Source organism: Dufourea novaeangliae, unplaced genomic scaffold, assembly GCF_001272555.1.
Source record: "Dufourea novaeangliae isolate 0120121106 unplaced genomic scaffold, ASM127255v1 scaffold113, whole genome shotgun sequence".
Lineage (NCBI taxonomy): Eukaryota > Metazoa > Arthropoda > Insecta > Hymenoptera > Halictidae > Dufourea > Dufourea novaeangliae.
The window spans coordinates 606495-627427 of NW_015373986.1; the positions used below are offsets into that span (position 1 = coordinate 606495).

The window sequence follows — 20933 nt, forward strand, 5'->3', positions numbered from 1 at the left end:
AGTATGGGTCAACGAATTCCACAGCAGCAGGATTGTCCGGGCACGGTAGCAGAAAGATTTCAGTGATACAAGTCGACGGTTTTCCCGTCCAGGGCAATAGTTCTGCATCGAACACCCGTCGTTTTCTAATCAGCCAGCAGAAACAGGATTATAAATTTCCTTCTTGGGTTAGACAAACCGGCTAGCAAGGGTTCTTGTGTCACTCTCTCGTCTACCTCCGGATCCACCGAAAGCAAGTCGTCGGGGGGGGGGGGGGGGGGGGGGGGGGGGGGGAGTTCCCGGAGGATATTCGAGATTCCTCGAGGCTCTCTAGGTGGTCTCTTGGTCTGACGTGTCTCGACGAGGCCGAGCAACAGAGGAGAAAGGACGGAAATGGGAGAAGACAGAAGCTGGGCGACGAAGAAGAGGGTGGAATAGGAGTAAGTAGGGGGAGGGGGGGGGGGGAAAGGCATTACCGAGGAAGGATTGAAGAAGAGCGACGAGGGTGGAACAAAGTGAAGGGTCGAGGCTGAGTAGAGACGGTGTGTGGGGGTGTGGACCGAAAGTGGAGAAAAAGACGAGAGAGTGCGAGGAAACACGGAGTGACTAAAGGGGTTGGGTAGATCGAGAAGCTGGGCTTGGTGGCGCGTGAAGTCCAGGGGGTGCAAAAGGGTTAGAAAAAAGGAGAAGTCGCCAGGTTAGACGAGTCTCGCACACCTATACACGACTTCGTGCTTGTACTATATCGATTCTAGGGTCTGGCAACTTGTTGGGCTAGCGATCTTCACTGGAGATCGTGCCTCCAGACGTCGGAACAGTTCGGGCTGGCCAGCCACCCCCTGGCGTTTCGATCACCCCTCTATTTTTCCACGTGGCAGCTCGAGAAGGGTCGTCCCGAAGGGGGAGGGTTTCTCTCGTATTCGAGCCGAGCAAACGTAACTTCTTTATCCGAAACACGAAGTTTCGGGGTTGTTCGAAGGAGGGTGGTTTTGGGTGCTGGTATTGACAGTGAACCAGAAAGTCCTTCTGTTATTACGAAACGCCACGATAACGAAGCTTTCATCATTCGACTGACTTCGGGGGTGGATCGAAACGATAAAGGAAAATTTCGATGGGTCGGGTCAAAGGGGACGTCGATTTCGTTCGTGGGGGAGGTTTAAGGGTGGCTGGTCGATCGAATGGGGAGATAAAGGAAGGCTTACGGAAAGCAGAAGGGGTCGTGGAAGACCACGAACAGGGACACGGCATTACCGTAGCCGCTCGTAAAGTCGTTCCGTGCTGTGGGTGAAACTCAAACACTTGTGGCTCGATAAGTAGCAGCAACTCGCATTAATGAGACAGTTCTCGGCCGTGGGGACTGTCTCCCTTCGAAGTTTTACCTATGTGGCTTTCGAGAATGATGGCAATCGCTCGGTACTCCGTACGGAAAAACATTCCAGAGACACTCTGTCATCGACTTTCTTTTATTATCAAGGATAATCACTTCGGGACTTTCGTCTTGTCGTCGGAAACACAGCGGGAGACCATGAATTTTCCATCGACGAAATAATAGAGAGGACAGAACAGAGGGACGTACAAATGAAAAAGCATCGGGACTACGCCACATAAATCTTTACATCGTTAATATTACCCTCTCGGTTAGAATTCCTGTCCAGCTCGACGAAAAGAAATAACGCCGAGGTAAGTAGCAATCCACTGGGGGGTGGGAGGGGTTGGGACAGAGGGAGACGGGTCTCTCTCGTGAGAAAGCTCGGAATAAACCATTCACGCGACCTGCGACGCATACATATTGCAACGGTCGAATGCAACTGGAACAAGACGTATTTCGCTTTTCACGAGCACGTCCACTTTACGAGCCCTGCGGCACTGTGATCGCAACAGCTTTCTACCACTCCGCGTGGATATATTTATTAGATTCTACGAGATAGTTTAATGACCGCTCCTAGGATTCATGTTGCCATGGAGCGACATAAAAGTTTTCAATCTTTGTCAGTATTGCGTTAGGTCAATGTCGGATCCAATGGATGCTAGTATTAGGTCTTAGGATGAAGGAAGTTCCAGGGTTGATCCAGAGACCCTTCCTATGGAGATCCAAGTCAGGCCTGATAGAACCAAATTGAATCTTATGGGAATCCAAGCTGGATCCGAAGGAGATCCAAGTTAGGCCCAATGGAATTCTAGCTAGGCCAGGACGAGGCCCATGTTAGGCTTCAAAGGGGATCCAAGTTGGTCCTCAAAGAGGTTCCAAGTTAGGTTCTGAGGGAGCTCCAAGTTAGGTTTCGAGGCAGCTCCAAGTAAGATCCAATGAAGATACCAACAAAAGTATAAATCAGATCCAAAGCAATCTGTTTCACTTATTTATCGACACTTCTATTCCCATTATTTTACAGTACCACCCTCTAACGCCCGTCATCTCGATTTGCCAATACTTTCGCCAAGTGTTCTAACGGTAGAAAATAAAATGGGGTAAGAATGCAATGGGGGGATCGGTGGCGGCGGAAATTAAGCTCGCGAAGTTGGTGGACTTAACGCTTTAATCACACCTGTGGGAACTTTAATGGTCCGTTGAAATGTCATCCCCGTCTCGTCGGCCAAGTTCCCTGCTCCCAATATTGACTCTACTCTTAACGCTCATTTTCCATCAACCTTTTCTCATTGTCACTATAGAAGAGCAAAGTCCCACTAAATCTCTGAATTTTCCTGAAAATCTTTAACATCGTTTTTACGGTATAAATCTGGTTTGTATTTGGACCGTCGATTAATTCCGAAGATTCCAGATATCCTTAATAAATAACATGGACGGATCGTAAGAAACGTGGGACATATTGGTCGTTTTCTATCCCCAGAGCAACGACTCTAAGCTTATCAAACATGGGAGGAGCAGCCTGACCTACTTTCTTTCCCTCTGAAACACCATTTCTTCCCAAGGATAACGTACCGTTGAGAAAACATGGAAAACACAGCTCTTTTATTAATTTCACCCCCGGTTGCCAAGTATACCTCTCGTACACAAGCGTTCGCCCTCTACTTCAAATATTCCATCCGGAGCTAAAATTTCAGAAACGACACGCATACAAGCCACCATATCATTATTAACTTAATTCGCATTCCCGTACCACTATCTAAAGGATCTTTCATAATTTATTCAACAGGTCAATATTCCATTACCGTTAAAATTAATGCCGGATCGGAAGTCATATACAGTAAATCGAAGAACACTATGTCGTTAACCCAGCACCGTACCATGGTAATCGGATCTCTATCGCCTTTTTAATAGGCTGATCGCTCCATTTTCCTTCGCTGCTTTTTCCAACCCGACATTATTCCCGGTTTATCCCCACCGAAGCTTGATCTTACTTTCCATCGACATGGAAAACAAGACGATAATGGAGGCAAACTTGTCAAGAACAGATTGGATTTACGTTGTAGGAAATGGCCGCCATTTTTCCTTTGCTTAATGAGACGTCGGAAAGGGGGAGCCGTTCGCCTTGATAAGGTAAGTATTCTACTAGTAGGGTGTTAGGTCCCTAAAGTGTACATTACATTCAGATTGGATGTATTGTAAATGGAATTGAAAACTAGTGGCTTGCGTTCGCTCTGGCGAAAATAATTGCGGGAAATGTACGGTGAAATATTCCAGGAGGATTCGTTTTATCATTCGAGCGGTCGAATAATAAATCGAGGCGGGCTTGAGCCGAGGGAACAATTATGAATCGTCCCTCCGTTGAAGGGGTGACATCTAGCGAAATAAATAACTCTCAACCACCCCCCACCCTCTCTACTTCAGCAACCAAGCAAAGCCTCGATGCAAAGGAACTCAATTTACGACCGCTTTTGCGGGGCGTGCGCGATTATTCGTTCCTTCAAAGGGACCCCACTACAGCCACCGAAGAATAAACGAAAACCACCCTCTTGACATTCAGAAACCGACGAGTTCCCTGTCCTCGTGGCCGGACCTTTCGAGAAGAATTATTCTTCTGCTACCCTTCGAGAGGATGGAAGTATTTAGGAGGAATGGATTCTTCGCGAAGAAATTTTCGACCCACCACCTCTCCGCCCCCTGCACCCTCGAGCGATAATTTTCCACGGGGCTGTTTAAAATTCCGATAATGCCGCACGGAAGACAAATTAATACGTCGACCTGTATTTCAGCACTGTGGGGATATAATTAATTCGACCCTTTCGCGATACTTTTTCAAGAAAGGAGGAAAAAAAAAAGATTACCGCTATTTCCTCCGCTTCAGGACTTCACAATTCTCCGCTGTCGGAGTAGCGTTGACACTTCCAGACCCTCTGACGCAGAGGGAAGGTCTCATATTCCACTGAATAATATTCCAAGACGTCTTTACACGTTTTATGTTCCACAGAATTTATAATACACCCTGTATATTAATGTACGGTGGTCTCGCCGACGATGAAATGGTTCCAGGAACTTTCCCAGGGATAGTTACGTCACTGAACACGAAATCCGTTCCCATACATTAGACACGCTATACGGATTCAGTTCCCAGAAGTGGGCCGAGTTACGTTATCAGCTGTCCCGTATCCGTGCAGAGCAGCAACATTAATAGCAATCGCGTTCGGAGCCCTCGAACGGACTTTCTGCGGTTACGACGTCGTTCCTATTTATCTAAGCGAGCCTGGAATGGAAACTTTCGGCAGTGTTGCCAACCATCGTGTAACTCATCGACACAGGGTAGACTCTTAACTGGAGCAAGTTTCAGAAACTTCATCCAGATCGAATTCGAAAATTGACTAGATCGATCGATTCTACGGCCGTCTGATCAATGGCTGATCTGTTCTACTCGATGAAGTAGTGGTCGATATTATCTACTTGTCTGACCAGTGGCATGGCTAATCTACTTGTCTGACTGGTGACACGTCCACTCTACTTGTCTGACCAGTGGCTTGTCTATTCTACTTGTCTGACCAGTGATTTGTCTATTCTACTTGTCTGACCAGTGGCGTGTCTATTCTACTTGTCTGACCAGAAACGGTCCTTTTCCACCGCCTTGACGATGAACCTTAAACGGTTCACGTGCCAGAGAGAAACTGCTAGATCGTTTTAATAAATAAATAAAACACTCGGTGTGAATTCGTCGGTGATTCCTCATTTGCAGAAGTATCGGACGAAACGAAACTCGATTAATATCCGGGTAATAACCGATTGAAGAATCTCACCATTAATATCCGATATCGAATACGTTCAACGGGGCCCAGCCAGGGACACACAACCGACCAGCGTGTAATTGAAATTTTCGACACAGAGCACCAGGTTGCGAATTGGAAACCTCCCGGCTGAAATATTGTGTTTGGAAAACCGGGGAACATTCGGTGGGAAAAAGGATGACGCTGCTAGGGTTGATCCGACGGGAAAGCTCGCCCCTGTGAATTCTTGTTTCCGGGAGGTTTGTCGGTGATGGCACGGCTAGGTGGGAGGAAAGGGGAAGAGGTCGAAAAGGGGCGGTCTTTGTTTGAAATTCCTCTAATTTCGAGCGAGTCAGAGCGAACGAGAACGATTGTCCCGCGTAGGGACCTGCTACGTCAAATTCCGTGCCATTCTCTCTCACTGTCTGGCTCGACGATCTGTACCCCGGAATTTCAACGAAAACCGAGCATACGCGGGATTACGCGCGATTTAAAAATCGCTTAAATAGTTTGAAAGCAACCCCCGAGCCGCGGTGGACGGAGGCTGGTCCGGTTTCGACCCCGGGAGATATTTGACACTGACGAATCTGGTTAACGTCACACCCTTTGCGGGAAATTCAATTACGCCCATGGAACGGAATTTCACTACGATTGAAATTCGCCTTTGTTCGAGGGAAGCACTTTGACACGGAACACACTTGACAATTATTATTTTTACCTGCAACCTAACCTGAACACAATCCAGGGAACTTTTTGACTACCTTAGGCCTGGATGAGGACACACATCGAGGAATGTTCTGTTGTCTTGCGTTACGTCAGAATAAGGTAGTGTATTAAGAATGAGTTGGCACATATCAAGTCATGTATACACCACCAGTTAGGTAAAAGTTAAGCCACGTAGTAGTCCATTGCCAGTTCACCTAAGCTAGACCATGTCAAGTCCTTGGTTAGGTCAAGGATTCTAGAGAAAGCCTTCATATTTCCCCATCATTGTACGCACTCGCACTCCATTATTAATCTTGTTTCCGCGCCGTCTGGATATGAAGTAAACATATTGGATCTCAAAGGACGTCTTGCGAGCAGTGTTTCCGTTCGGCGGAAGAGACGGCACCGGGGGGTCTCTCGACGGTTGACAGCTACGCGATTTCATTTCCGTGGACGAAGAATGATGTCCCCCCGGCTGCGAGCCGAGTCGAAAGGTAGATAAATTTTAGCCGCGGATAAATTACGAAAGTGGCTCTTCTCTCTCCTCGCCGCGCTTCCGCGGCAGGTAATAAAGAATACCCTTTAAACCGTGGGATACAAAAGTGAAATTTCTGGTTGGTTGCCGGCGAGCCTCAGTCGCGTTTCAATCTCGATTCTCCACCGGTTTTATTGCGAATAAATCGAGGCCACCCCACCCTCGCGATCCCACACACACACACACACGTGCAACGGAACGCTGCTGCCGAGGTATTTCCAAGGCGGATGAAATGTTTTTATTGTCTCGGAACCTAGCTGCATTTTTCCGCGAGGTTATATGTAATTTTTCATTCGACGGAACAGCGTGATGACAATTATTCGAATTTTCGAGTACAGTGCACACGATTCTGTTTATTCGGTTTTGTCTCAAGCCACGTATCCACTTGAGGGACACTATCGAGATTGTGTCTTGAGTTACAATGTACTCTTGGGAGGCAATATTGAGTCGATTCTGAGTCTGAGGCTACGTATTCAATTGAGAGCAAATACTGAGAAGGGATCTTAAGCTGCAGATCCACTTGAGAGAAGGTACTGAGACGAGGTCTTAAGCTATGTATCCACTTGGTATCAGGTATTCAGAAGGAAACTTAAGCTACATATGCACTTGGTAGTAAATGTTGAGTGTTTTAACCTACGTAACCATTTGACAGAAGCCCCCAGGAGAAACTTCAGACAATAATGAAATAAGAATATAAAAAAAGTAATAGGACTCTCCATAAAGTTGTCTACTTCTGGTAGTGTTTTCCTGTGGTGAGAATGCAGCGAGACGCAAGGACAATCGACATCGGGATCCACGGTTCGCCGACGAGAACGGGGAATTTCAGAATTCACCGGTAACAAGGAAGAACTTTCGGACGCGGAAAGTTTCCTGGTCGCGGCGCCACGAATTGCTTCTCGTCCCGCCCTTGCTCCTCTAATTGACCGAGAAACAGTCCGAGCTTTGTATTAGTCACCCGGCCAGGACCCAGGAACCTCGCGGAACGAACGAACGAAGCCCAGGGCCGAAATGGAATTGTCCAAGAGCATCGTCTCTCGTCTCTTTTCTCGTTAAATACGAATTCGCCAAACAACGTCCTCGTGTTATCGTTCCCCCTGCGTTGAAAGTTCCGGTGTTTGATTAAACTTGTGAAAACTTCGGTCGGAAACGAGGAAACCCAAATCATTGCCATCGCTGTGAGACGGGAAAATGAGGACCATTGATGAATCTGGGTGACCAGAAAATTTAAACGCACGAGCAAAGAACGGAAATGTATGTCAACGTTTTATTAATTAATGGTACAACACGATTGTAAATGAACTACATTTGGTTGGCATACTTGGAAACAGAAGGGGAACGAGCGGGGACACGAAAAGAAGGACGTACACGTGGCAAGTAAATCCGACTAATCCAGTTTCCGCGGCGACCTCAATGGCGATTGTTTGCCCCCTAGTGACGCAATGTTTGAGAACGATGTAGATAGACGGTGGGGTGGCGAAGTGTTTACATTAATTTGCAGCGGTGTTTCAGGGCACGTATCGCGCGTCGCTGCGGATGGGAGAGGCCACGAGCTAGCGCGTGCGGTGAGCAAGAGGGGTTTGGAGCTACGCGCGTTCTTCGAAGTGTTATTAGGAAAGTTTCGACGATCGTGCGAGGTCCCCGGAAGTTATCCGTGTTTAGGAGATAGAAACTTGGCTTCCGTCGATCTTCGTAAACTTAAAAGTGACATGGGGCCTTCACGGGGAAGATTGTTTAAATAAATCGACCGAGAAGAATCTTTTTCTCCTATGAAAACACTTGAAAAAAGAATATTCTACTACGTCTTTTTTACTATGAACGTATCCGAAATCAAATCTAGATCTCGATCGAATACTAGTTTCCTTAGTAATAGAATTCCTCTTCGTGTTTGACTAATGGCAGATTTAATCTACTCGTTTCCCTGATCATCTGTTCTATTTGTCTGACTAGTGGCTGATCTTCTCCACTTCTCTGACTGGTGGCTACCCTGCTCTCCTGTCTGATACATGGCCAATCTTTCTACTTCTCTAACGAGTGGCTAATCTGTCCCCCTGTATGATTCATGGCTGTGCTTTTCACTTACCCAACCAGCGACTTATCTGATCTCCCATCTAACGAATGACGGACTTACTCTACTCGTCCGACTTATTACGTGTCTAAAACTTCCTGTCTGATTTCTTACTGACTTTTTCTCCTTACCCAATACCGAAAGAGTTACTTAACATGTTTTTCGACGTGCTACGGGTCCTTTTTTCAATGTCAGTCGAAAGAATCGAAAGCGCCGAGAGGAGCAAAGGCTATTTGTGAACGCCGACGACTATAATCCGGCCACGTTCGATTAACCGTACCCCACGCGTGTTCAGGGTCGAGTGTAAACACGGCTTAAACGTGTTTGCCCCGGCGCGCGGCCCTGGGGTTCGATTAAAGCCGACGCGCAAAGAGACGACGAACGGACGGAGGGACAGACAGCAACGGCGGCGACTTCGCGCGATTAATTCGGGCTGCGGTTCCGCCGGATCTCGTTACAGCTCGAACGCGGCCACTTCCTGCGTCGGTTACCGAGCGAGATATCGAATCCGGTCGCATCCGTTGATCGTCGCTGCGCGCTTGCGCACTCACGTGGCCTATGTGTATGTATTCTAGGGGAATTCCCAGTTCCGATTAGTCGAGCTGATCGAGCAAAATTCTCCGACGAAAAGCAATTTGCGTGCGCGCGACGGTTGGCAGTGAAATTGGATTTTCCCTGGGTGCACACCGGTCCAAGCAGAGTCAAGGGCCTAACCTGTCGACGAAAGAAATCCTTGCCTATTTTCCATCACAGATTGATACTTAATATTTTCGTTAGTGATCCCAGCGGGTAAAGCTTGCCTCTAGCCATACGCACGTTTTCATTTCTTATTCTCTTTCGTAGACTAGTCTGTCAATGTTTGATATCTCCCGACTTCTGCAGTGGCTTCGGATAGAAGGAAAGAAATTACAGGCTGGCCGAGAAAGAAAAAAATGAAGAAACCGTTTTCTTCGGAGAGGATTCAGTCGGTGAAACGGTTAAGCGTGTCTCGATCGTAACCATCGACTTCCCGAATCGATTTAAACCTGGCTCTGAACGTCCGTTTAACGAGCTCGATCCACGAAGGAGTCATGAATCAACATCGAGCAGGTGGGTGGTAGGTAGGGACGAGGAGCCCAGGCCCGAAGGAAAATAAAGTTTTCCGACTGATTGGATCTTACCGGAAGTTTCTACCCCCTTGCTGCGAATCGCCCGCTCGACTTTAATCTCCCGCGGGTGAACGTCTGCCTCTCATTTCAGGGCGTCGGAAGAAGGGTGGAGCGAAAGGGAGAGGAAGGATCTCCGCGCGTGCCGACCGGGGATTCCTTCTGATTTACCACCGCTACGTCTATCGATCTTATCGACCCGAACGATTCGACGCCTACCGCGTGATCGCCTCTGGGAAATTCGTGGGAAAATTTCCGTAGACCAGAGGCTAATCGACAGTCTTAAATGTATCGTGGGATTTTTACTGAATTTCCAAACCGCGTATAAAGTGCTTTAAAACGTGACAATTCCGAGGAGATAATTATATTCAACAGTCTTGAATTACACTTAGAAATTTCAGGACCAGCTAAGGTTGAGTTAGCTCCAAATTAGGACCGGATTGAGTGGAGTTCGATTTGGGATAGGCTTAAAGTACGATGGGATAACAACTAATAGTACATTTGGTTTAGATTAGATACAGTTAGGTTAAGTCTCGGTTAGGCTAGTCTTGGGTTAGGTGGATAATTGGGCGGAGTTCGATTTGAGTTAGGTTTAATTACGATAGGATAACAACTGAATCAGATTATGGTAGGTCTGGGTTAGGTCCTAGGACCCAGTCAGGTCGATTTAGGCCTGTCCCTTAGGCCGAGTTAGATATTACAGCAGCCAAACTTGGTCGAGTAAGGTCGAGCTTCGTCCAGATTTCATCTGGGTTAGATCTCGAATAGGGTCTAAATAAGATTGGGCTAGGACTAGATTAGTTCGAACTAAGCATGGATTAGGATTGAATTAGCTTGAGTTAAGCGTGGATTAGAACTATATCAGCTCAATTTAAACATGGATTAGGACCAGATTAGGTCGAGTCAAGCTTGGATTAGACACGGATAAGGTCTAAGTGAAGGCCAGAACAACTTTGGTTAGACATAGAACATAGCCATACCAACAGAGTAAGTTTTGAAATTTCATCAGCTCAAATTCCGTCGAGTTGGATTTGCAGTCATATTCGATGGTATTAGATTGGTATCGTAACACTATTAAACAGTACTAGGTCTCAGCAATAACCATATTCAGTAGAGTTAAGCTCGAAGCATAACCACATTGTCGGTCGCATCCATATCTGACAGAGTTACGTCTACAAGTTTGGGTTAATCCTACAGGTGTAACTTCTTCTACAATCTCCATATACAATGCTCTATACTCGCAACATTAACCTACACGTCCCGACTCAGGTGTAAAAAATTCAAAGGTCGACAGAAAAGTTTCCAAACCCCCAGAAGAAATGTTATCCGTTTGTCAATAGAAATCCCTTTTAAGTTCTAGTCACGTTTAGTCGGTGCGTTTCGACTGCGTTTAGTAGAATATTCAAGGATGTCATTTTCCCCGGAAGCAGAACTTAGCCCGCCGGAAGCGGCGTGTTGCGAAGTTCGTAAAGGTTCCTCGGGGGTGGGTGTGTGTGGAGGTGGGCGGGCTGTGGCGTTGGTGGTAGTTGCAGCTGCGTCTCCTGACCGAGTTCTAGCAGGACGGATATCTCAGAGGGGGATGGCGCGCGCGGAGAAAGCGAATGAATAATTTAGAACTGCGGCCTGCCTCATAATCGTAGCTGTCAGAGACCGGGGAGGGTTTTCGTCGAATTTCTCAACCCTTTTCCGGCACCATATTCGCTGGGAAAAGGGCGGGCTGACTACGTTCCTCGTCTTTTTATTAGGCTGCTTCCTATGGGACGTCGTTTTTATACAGTCTGAATAATTCAGTGCACTTAAGGGCTCGGCGTGTTTAGAAAATATAGTCGAACGTAGAATCGAATAACTTTGGAATATGTTTCGTGAATGCCTCGGTCCCAGGGACACCATTGGTCGGATCTGTTTGAATTCATAATTTAATTTATTATACCAGATTAACGTATGTCTACTAGGATTAAATGTAGTTCGGTTCGAACTAAGTCGATGCGTGTTAAGTCGATTTAGGTCTGAATTAAAAAAAAATGTGCAATACCTAACCCAACAATTTTCTGTAAAACGTTGCAGACGTTGTTAATCTCTCAGAAGTGAGATAAATATTTCGCGAACCGGATCACGAACGAAGATACACGTCCGCCATTTAATTCCACGATGAACGTCGACGAATTCCGATCGTGTCTAGCTTAAAGGCTTGCACATTTCTCCGCGGAAAAATTCATCGAGTGGTTTATTCGCGATGTTCACGGGTATTTCGCGGCAACGCCGCAGACTGGCGTGCGTCAGAATCGTTTACCCGTTTCGACTGAGGGGAGTGGGGAGAGGCAAGGGGGTGAGTGGAAAATTGGGTCAGATATCCTGGGATATAAGTCCTTCCCTTTTGTAGCCTTTTATCGGCCTACCCTTGCACGATACTTATCGGCTCTTATCCGAACCCGGCGCGGCTCGCCCGTTGCGTTTGTTTCGCGATTTTAACTCTGCGACAATTTAGATTACGGACTTCCTACCGTTAATTGCTTTTTCTTTTTTCTCTCTCCTCCACTGGGCCGTTCGTTTCTTCGACCCTCGTGTGCCCACTCCTTGATCAGACATACAAATACACGATTATTATCAATCGCAGACCAAGGATCGGTTTATTTATATAATTCCCTGGCCACGAATGCAACAGCGACAAAATGAACACGGTGGCTTCGTTTTTTTTTTTATTTTTCAATGAAAACAAAACTTAATGAACAGACTATAGCACGGTAATCGACAGTATTGGACGTTGTTCTAAACGCGTGGACAGTAAAACAGGAAACTGAAGATGGCACGATCGTATCGTTTTAGGTAAATCGATACTCGATTTCAATGTCCAGCTATCTCGTTCTCGGCTACTGCGCGCCACGGCGATAAACGCTTCTAATGAATTCTCAGCGACTACCTTGGTCCGACAGTGTATTTCAGAAGATACTATTTCCTTTTGCTATGTCTCCACTTGGGAGTCTTTATCGAGAGCAACGTTTAGTCCATATGTCCACTTCGAAGTTATTGTATCGAGTATAGGGTACGTGTCCATTTGAGAATTATTATTGAGAGCAACCCTTAGGGTACGTCTACACTTGAGAGAAACTGTAGAAAGTGGGTCAGGACAATATCTCTAAGACTACGTATCCATTTAGAAGTAGCTATTAGTCTGTGTGTCGAAACGTTATTGTCGAAAGCCACCCTTAGGCCACGTGTACACTGGGGGGAAATTGTGAAAAGTATCGTTTAGTCTTGGTATTGACATCAGAGCAACTATAGAGACTCTGATGATAAATCTTTAGCTTGAAAGTAGTACCTTGGCTGCCTCTACATTTAACAACATTATCATAGAGAGGGTGCACTGCTTAACGGGCTACCGCAGGATACATTTTCCCCGGAACAGCAGGCTGATATACTGCACGTTAAATTTTAATAAATAACGATAATATGAACAGATTGTTATTTAAGAGGCACTTCGTTTCGTCGAGCGTTGCCCACGGAAAAGACGAAATAATTGAGCCAACTGGCTGGGCCAGTCCGTTTTCAGCCGGAATTTATCGTGATCTTTACATCGTTAAGCTTTCCGCGAGGGGATTTATCGCAGCCCGCATTAAGCCGTCCGACAAACAATGGGGGTGTGTCCTGTGGGGGTGGGGGGGGGGGAGTGAACTGTAATAATTTATATTTTATCCCCCGTGCGTAACCTACTGCACCCGTGATTCCGTGTCGCGGGCAACTAAGGAAAAATTTTCAGGTGAACCCGGAATTTGTCGGCCATGAACGAGAACAAACAAATAGCGTGACACCGCCACATTAATATAACAACAATAAATTAACATCAAGATATATCTGAAATTTAAAAAAAAAAACTATTTTTTCTCTGTTATTATTACATTTAACCAGGAAGTAGAATAATAGTAGATTGGATTAGAAATCTCAACGACAGGTAGAACAATTCTCTCGTCATAGCTATGCGATTTCTCGAAAGTATCGAAGACCCGTAGACAAACGTCGATCGACGAAATCGAGTTCGAACCCTACCGATGGCATCTGCCAGTCGGTACAAGACGATCCCCGGGGGAATCGAATGAATGTCGAGGAACGACGGTCCTCGCAGGTGTACCGAATTATTATAAGGCGGTGTTACCGAGGATCGATAAACCGCTTGTTCGAGTCACAGTAAGGATGGAAAAGGACCTGGAAAATTCGGCTGACTTCAGCGCTGTCCCTATCAGGACTGGATACTACCAACACGGAATTTTCTATAAGCGATCCACCAAATGAAATTTTTATTCCGAGTTTTACACCGTCCACTCTGTACAGGCACATGTCACGCGTTTGACGACGAGCCCATAACGAGTAGGGGTCACGATTTTTTCCATCTAATCAGATACTACCAATATAAAAATCTTTCAAACAAAATTTCTATTCGGAATGTTACAACGAGCCTCCTATGCAAGCACATTCCATGGGTCCGACGACGCGCCTATAACGAGGGTGGGTCGCGATTTTATTTTTTTATAGGATATTATGAATATACAATTCTCCCAAACAAAATTTCTATTCGGAATGTTACAACGAGCCTCCTATGCAAGCACATTCCATGGGTCCGACGACGCGCCTATAACGAGGGTGGGTCGCGATTTTATTTTTTTATAGGATATTATGAATATACAATTCTCCCAAACAAAATTTCTATTGGGGAAGTTACAGCGTTCCTTCTGTACAAGCACATTCCATGGGTCCGACGACGCGCCTATAACGAGGGTGGGTCGCGATTTTATTTTTTTATAGGATATTATGAATATACAATTCTCCCAAACAAAATTTCTATTGGGGAAGTTACAGCGTTCCTTCTGTACAAGCACATTCCATGGGTCCGACGACGCGCCTATAACGAGGGTGGGTCGCGATTTTATTTTTTTATAGGATATTATCAATATACAATTCTCCCAAACAAAATTTCTATTGGGGAAGTTACGGCGTTCCTTCTGTACAAGCACATTCCATGGGTCCGACGACGCGCCTATAACGAGGGTGGGTCGCGATTTTATTTTTTTATAGGATATTATCAATATACAATTCTCCCAAACAAAATTTCTATTGGGGAAGTTACGGCGTTCCTTCTGTACAAGCACATTCCATGGGTCCGACGACGCGCCTATAACGAGGGAGGGTCGCGATTCTGCCAAAAACTTGGAAATAATGCCTCAAATAAAATTTCAACATTTTTTTAATGTGATTTATCGATTGAATTCGTTGCCAGTGAATCGTCAGAGTAAAATTGTTCGACCAAGGATCAAATATATTGCTGTCCACTTTCGAGGCTACACTTAATGAAACTGTCGGACGCGAATCTGACAGGATTGACGAACACGTTCGTGGAACGGAGCCACGTGTATCGAACGGTGGAGCAATCACGACGGCAAGGTCGACGGACTCACGGAACGGTAATCCCGCACGATTGAGATTTAATGATGGTACCTAGTCGCGACGCGATCCTGAAGGGAAAAGCTGGAAAAGTTGGATCTTTATGGTCGTCATCGATGGCAGGGGGGATGGGACGAAACTGATTCTGGTCACGTAGCCAGCCGACTCTTGAATAAAAATTCGATCTCTATGGAGATGAGATATCCTGTCGGCCACACACAGACTACTGATTTTATAAACGACTAGGCTCTGCCCGCGGGAACAGCCTATCTGCTAACTTCCCCCTTCTTTTTTTCTTGCCCCTCCAGCGACAATTGCTCAATCGTGTTTCTCGGAATTTCAAGACTAGCCCCATTTTCCAAAAAAGAACAATATCTTTTCGATAAAATATCGTCACGGTTTACATTGAAAAATTGATATTGCCTTGAATAACTACTAAACGATTGAAGCGAACCGTATCAAGTGACATATCACTGAACTCGTTTCTCTATCAGCTACAACAATACGCCAAAAAAAAGTGCCATTATTATGGAAAAGAATAAAAATAACAAAGAAGCCCAGGGGCAAGGAAGACGTTCTATATGTTCGAAGTGGAAACAAGACACCCTGTAGATTGTCGGGGAATTGTCTTTTGTCGGAGTGACAGCGGGGAAAAAAAGGTAGAACCGTGTCTGGAACCGGGTAACAATTCGTTCAGGAGCGAGCACAGCACGGACACCCTCGAGAACTAGTCGAATTTCAGCTTGGAACGCTAACGAAGCGCGACCGACGGTGTGAAGATTAGATTAAACGGTGTTGCCGGCAGGTTCATCATTGTGGCCTGAAGTTCCACGGGAGTTTGCGAATATCATGGCGGTATGGTTAAACGCCATGGGACCCGTAGGGGAACGGGGGTTACAGCAGAGGCGAGGAAGAGGGCGAGCTGTGAACACGTACAACGTCGGAGTTTCTCTAATTACTCCGCGGCGATCGTTCTCGCCTCCGACGTATCGAGGGTACGGGGAGTTTGTCTCCGAAGTAATGAGAATGAAATTTTTTACAGGAAAGCAAATGTACCAGGTGTCTCGAAATAAATGCTGGTCCACGTGGAGATTCAAAATATTCGTTTTAAGGACAGTTTATGGGGGTCACTTAACGTTGCATTATTGGAGTGTTCCAGGACTATTGAGAGTATGTGTTAGGCTGTGTGTCCACTAGAGTGCCTTTATCGAGAGAAATTTTTAAGGTACATGTATACCGGAAAGAAAGTCTGAAAAATTATGCATGGTGTCCACATTGAGAGCTACTGTCGAGAGGATCTTAAGCTACCTCTCCACTTGATAGTTATTATCGAGAGTAACTATATTGTTCTATATATCAAAATGATAGTTATTCCAGAGTGTTACTCTTAGGGTACATTTACACTTGAGAGAAACGTTCAAATGTCGTTCCAAAGCTTGGTATTCACTTGAGGACCGCATCGAGAGGGTGATTTAAATTACGTATTCACTCGAGAAAAATTATCGAGAGTATCTATTAAGCTACTTGTCTCTTAATCTAGCTATACGCACAGTGTACAGCGAGCTGCGTATTCACAAGTCCTGAGTTCAAGAAACGTAATACATGAAGCAAGTTTAATTTTACTCTGTATAAAAGTTTCAACAGAAAATAAAATATCTAATGTTTCGCCGTGTTCCACAGGACGTCCTCGTATTAATGAATATATTAAATACTAAATGTACCAAACGAGGCCGTTATTAAATCTGACGAGTTCTCGGCCCCGAATGCCGAAACGCAATTTTTGTCCGGACGAAATTACAGAAGGCATTATGTATTCCATGCATTTCGTTTGCTCCCGAGGATCTCGGCGGGAACGTGCCGGAAAATCTGTCTCGAGAGCCGCGGCGGGAATGTTATCTCTAAAGCGCGGATGTTTATGCAGATTGGGCACCTTACGAGTTAATTCGTAAAAACAGGTGTCGAACATAAATGTACATCTCCACTTAAGCGATTTTTAAATAAGACACTAAATATACTACGGTTTGCAAAGTATCCCTCAAAAATAAAAATTTAATTACTTACATTTTCCATGTTAATTGTGAGTTATTTACGGGTTAGGTGTTAGGTCTGAGTTAGGTTTTCGTGGCTCGTATCAGTTAGATGTGTTTAGGTAGTAGACGTAAAAAGAAAAGTATGTTACATATTCTAGAAAAGTGATAAAAAAAATACACTGAATAAAATAAAGAATACGCTTCTGGAAACAAAAGAAAAATGAAAGGACCTGAGAGCAATCACGAGCTACATGAATGCAAGAAGAAAATCTGGAATTTTCCTCCCAAAGATCAAATGAAATCCCTGGAATTCCAGGCTTCGATTCAGCGAACAATATCAATTTTAATTCCCCCTTCCAAGCGTAGACGGGAAAATCCACGCGATTCGAGTGGTTCGCGGTACCGTCTTCCGGATTCCACGATTCCTCTGGCGGCGCCGGAAACGCGGAAAAATCGCCCGACTGTTGCCTCTCGCAGAGTCTCGTGCATCGCTTGGCTGCGACTACCCGTGGCCGGAAATGGGCTTGCATCTCGAGGAAACGGGCGAGTTCTTTTGTCTGAAAGAGACCTCGTCAACCAGAAAACCCAGCGGACATATTTTTCGTCGAATGGATTCGAGGGAAGCATCGACCGGGTGTTGCCGCGAGTCTCAAGAGTTTTCCAGATTTTCCAGCGACCGTACTGGAACGTTATTTATTCAGAACGAAATGCAAGAATCAATTTATCATTCCGAGACATATATGCATGGTCGAGATAAAAATTGAAAATCGAACTGCTTAATGAAAAAAAATCAGTATTTTGTTTATTACATAAATATGTATTTTTTTCGTTATCTCAATGAAAATTACCGAATAATGTAGACCAAAGTATTTGTTGGGAAATCCGTTGGTTATTTTCAGCCACGTCATAGCGTCGAGGCAATTAATTAGAGGAATGAATTGGCTTTCAGTGAAATTTCCCTGGAAAAGAAGGAGTTCCCTTTTGCCCCGGGAAAATTTTCCACATTAGTCAAAGCATCGGTTCATTAAATTTTCACGCGTAACTCCGATCCAGCCCGGCCGACCACCAACCTTAATGAAACTCCCTTACGGTTTTCGATTACATCGTCGCTTTGATTCGAAACCGTATCCCATCCCTCGACACACGGCCGAAGCTAATTGGCAGCCGCGTTTCCTACACAAGCGTTAGTCCACGCAGCTCTGTCACAAATTTTCCCAGTTCCCTTGGATCATGGGTCCCCAATTTTCCCGGATCTTTCGGTCCATGGTTTGCCAAATTTTCTGAATCCGGTTCAGATACACCTTGGACCCTGAATCTCCAATTTTCCGGATCCCTTGGACCCTGAATCTCCCATTTTCCGGATCCATTGGACCCCTGAATCTCCAATTTTCCGGATCCATTGGACCCTGAACCTCCAATTTTCCGGATCCCTTGGACTCTGAATCCTTACATTTTACCCGGGCTCTTCAAATCCCCCAGTTTGTCAGATCCCAAGCTCTCCTGGATCTTCTCGGTTTCGAAATCCCTGAGTTTCAGCACACTACCGCGAAGAAAACATTATTTATCGCGAAGAAACGCGGCGAAGCAATATTTCGCGATGGTTTTTCTATTTTAATGGGAAGAGAGGCGCGCGCTCGCACGGTTGGAAAACACAGCCAACTTGTTTCGGGCTTTTAATGATCCTGTCTGATCCTCTTGCGGGCGGAAAACGAACGGAGACGCGCCACGCGCGCTGGAAATATCGTTTAATTGAAAACGAAATGGCCGAAGGCTTTTGCTACAAGAAAACGCCAAGCTTTTAGTTATGATAAGCTTATTAGGGTGGTTCTGTAAGCGTATTATCCACCAGTGGAATGTTTTCGATGAAACTTGCACATCGCTGCCCTCGCTCCTAATTAATGGAAATTCACGGTTAAACTCCCCTTCGAGCGGCGTCGTATTTTAAACGGATAATTTCCACGAAACGTCGCTGCGATTTCACGCGAGCGAGTCTACAGAAGATTTTCTCGAAGACAGCTAATGATTGTCGACAGTAAATGTGCAGGGACGTGGGGAAAATGTTAATCAATTTTCGTTCGAATTCCCAAAGGCAAGAAAAGAGATCCAGGAAATACTACGGGTATTAAGGTCAAAAGCATTTGGCTTAAAACACGCGGAATCCAGTCTTCGAGAGCTTATTATTAGGGACCTGTAAGCGCATTATCGGACGGCGAAATGCCTTTCGTGTTTTGCTGCGTAAACACTAATCTGTTGCTTCAACGAACACTTCGGAATTCTTGAGCTATCCGATGCTTGTGCCTTTCGGATCCTAGAGCTTTCGAAATTCTTAAGATTCTTGGACCTTCGAGCTTTTGGAGAACTAAGCTTCTTGGATCTCAACGTCACCGAAATTTTTTAGCTCCCAAATACCCAAGTTTTCGAGGTTCTTGAACTCCTGAACTCAACAATTGTCTGGATCCCTAGGCTTCCCAATAGACATAAGTCCCAGGGTCTCAAACTTTTCTGAATCTTAGAATCCCCAAGTTTTCTGGAAACTAAGATCCTCCAATTCTGAATTCTTCCGAGTCCATACATTTCTCCGAATCCCTAAGTTCCGAATCCAAAATTTTCCGGATCCTTGGACTCTTCAATTCAAAGTTTTCCGGATCCTTGGACTCTTCAATTGAAAGTTTTCCGGATCCTTGGATTCCCGAATCCAAAGTTTTCCGGATCCTTGGACTCCCGACGCAAAAAATTTTCTGGGATCCTTGGGCTCTCGAATCTACAAATTTTCCGGGATCCTTGGACTCCCGAATGTACAAATTTCTCGGATCCTTGGCTCCTGAAAAAGTTTTCTGAATCCCTAAGGTAATCAGGTCCCCAGAATCCCTCAGTTCCGAAAGTTTCCCGATTCCTCGATACCATCATCGAACAAACCCACGCTTCTTCGAATCACAGCGCCGGCAAGAAACCCTTGGGCGGCAGTCTCGTTAACCGAGAATTACGAGGCTTTTTTGTCGAACGTACGATCTCAGGGGCGGGTGTAGCACAGCGACGGCGCGACAGGGTGATACCGCGTGGGTGACATAGTATTTACAGTCACGTAGCCGCGACTGCCATTTACCACCTGCCAACCGGCCACTAGATAGTTACGCTTTCTGTCCCAGGCCTGTTATCTCCTCTGCCCGCCCTCCGCTTACAATTAGAATCGAACGCCTTTAGTCCTTTCGCGATTTATCTTTCCACCCCACTCACCGTTCTTATCACTTTTACCACCCCCGATAAAACAATTCTAAAAAAAAAAAAAAACCAATTTTCCATCGAATCCTGCTTCTTTAATCAACGACTCGTTTCACCGTACTCAGGGAAAATATCTGAAGGCTGGAATATCGAGAAACCGGAAACGATGGGTGAATAGGGATGATTGGGTGGATCGAAGGGGCTTCATCGAAATCACGTTCGCGGGGGAGACAGTGCTTCCTCAGCGGGATTTTGGATAAGTGTTTTCCGGTGGCTCGCGACCGTAAGAGAATTCCCGAGAAATCGGCGGCCGCGATCGTGGATTTATTGGATTCCTCTGAAACTTTCAAAGATTCTTTCCATTTTTTTTTTTTTTGTTCGTCCATGGATCCCAGCTGGGGCAGGAGCAAGGACTAATGGATAAAAATTTCTAGCCCAGAGAGTCGTACACGTCGGTCGATGGAAAGGGAATTGGATGGATCAAGGATTCCGGTTCAGAGGTAATAAAACGATTTTCCCAGCCCAAAGAGATAAATCTTAAACGAACACGCAGATATACGGCGAATTATCTCGCCCCCGGGGCAAAAATCAACCTGGCTCGTTGCACGGATCCACAGAAATTTTTAAGGGAGAGAACTAGAACTATTTCTCAGAGTACTCGATGCCGTGGGAAAATT

At 45.6% G+C, this 20933-nt stretch overlaps 1 protein-coding gene across 1 annotated transcript in view; it reads right to left on the reverse strand.

Moving 5' to 3' along the window:
• LOC107187334 (acetylcholinesterase) overlaps positions 1-20933 on the reverse strand; it is an 83979-nt gene that overhangs the window by 35810 nt on the left and 27236 nt on the right. The gene's annotated exons all lie outside the window — the stretch shown is intronic.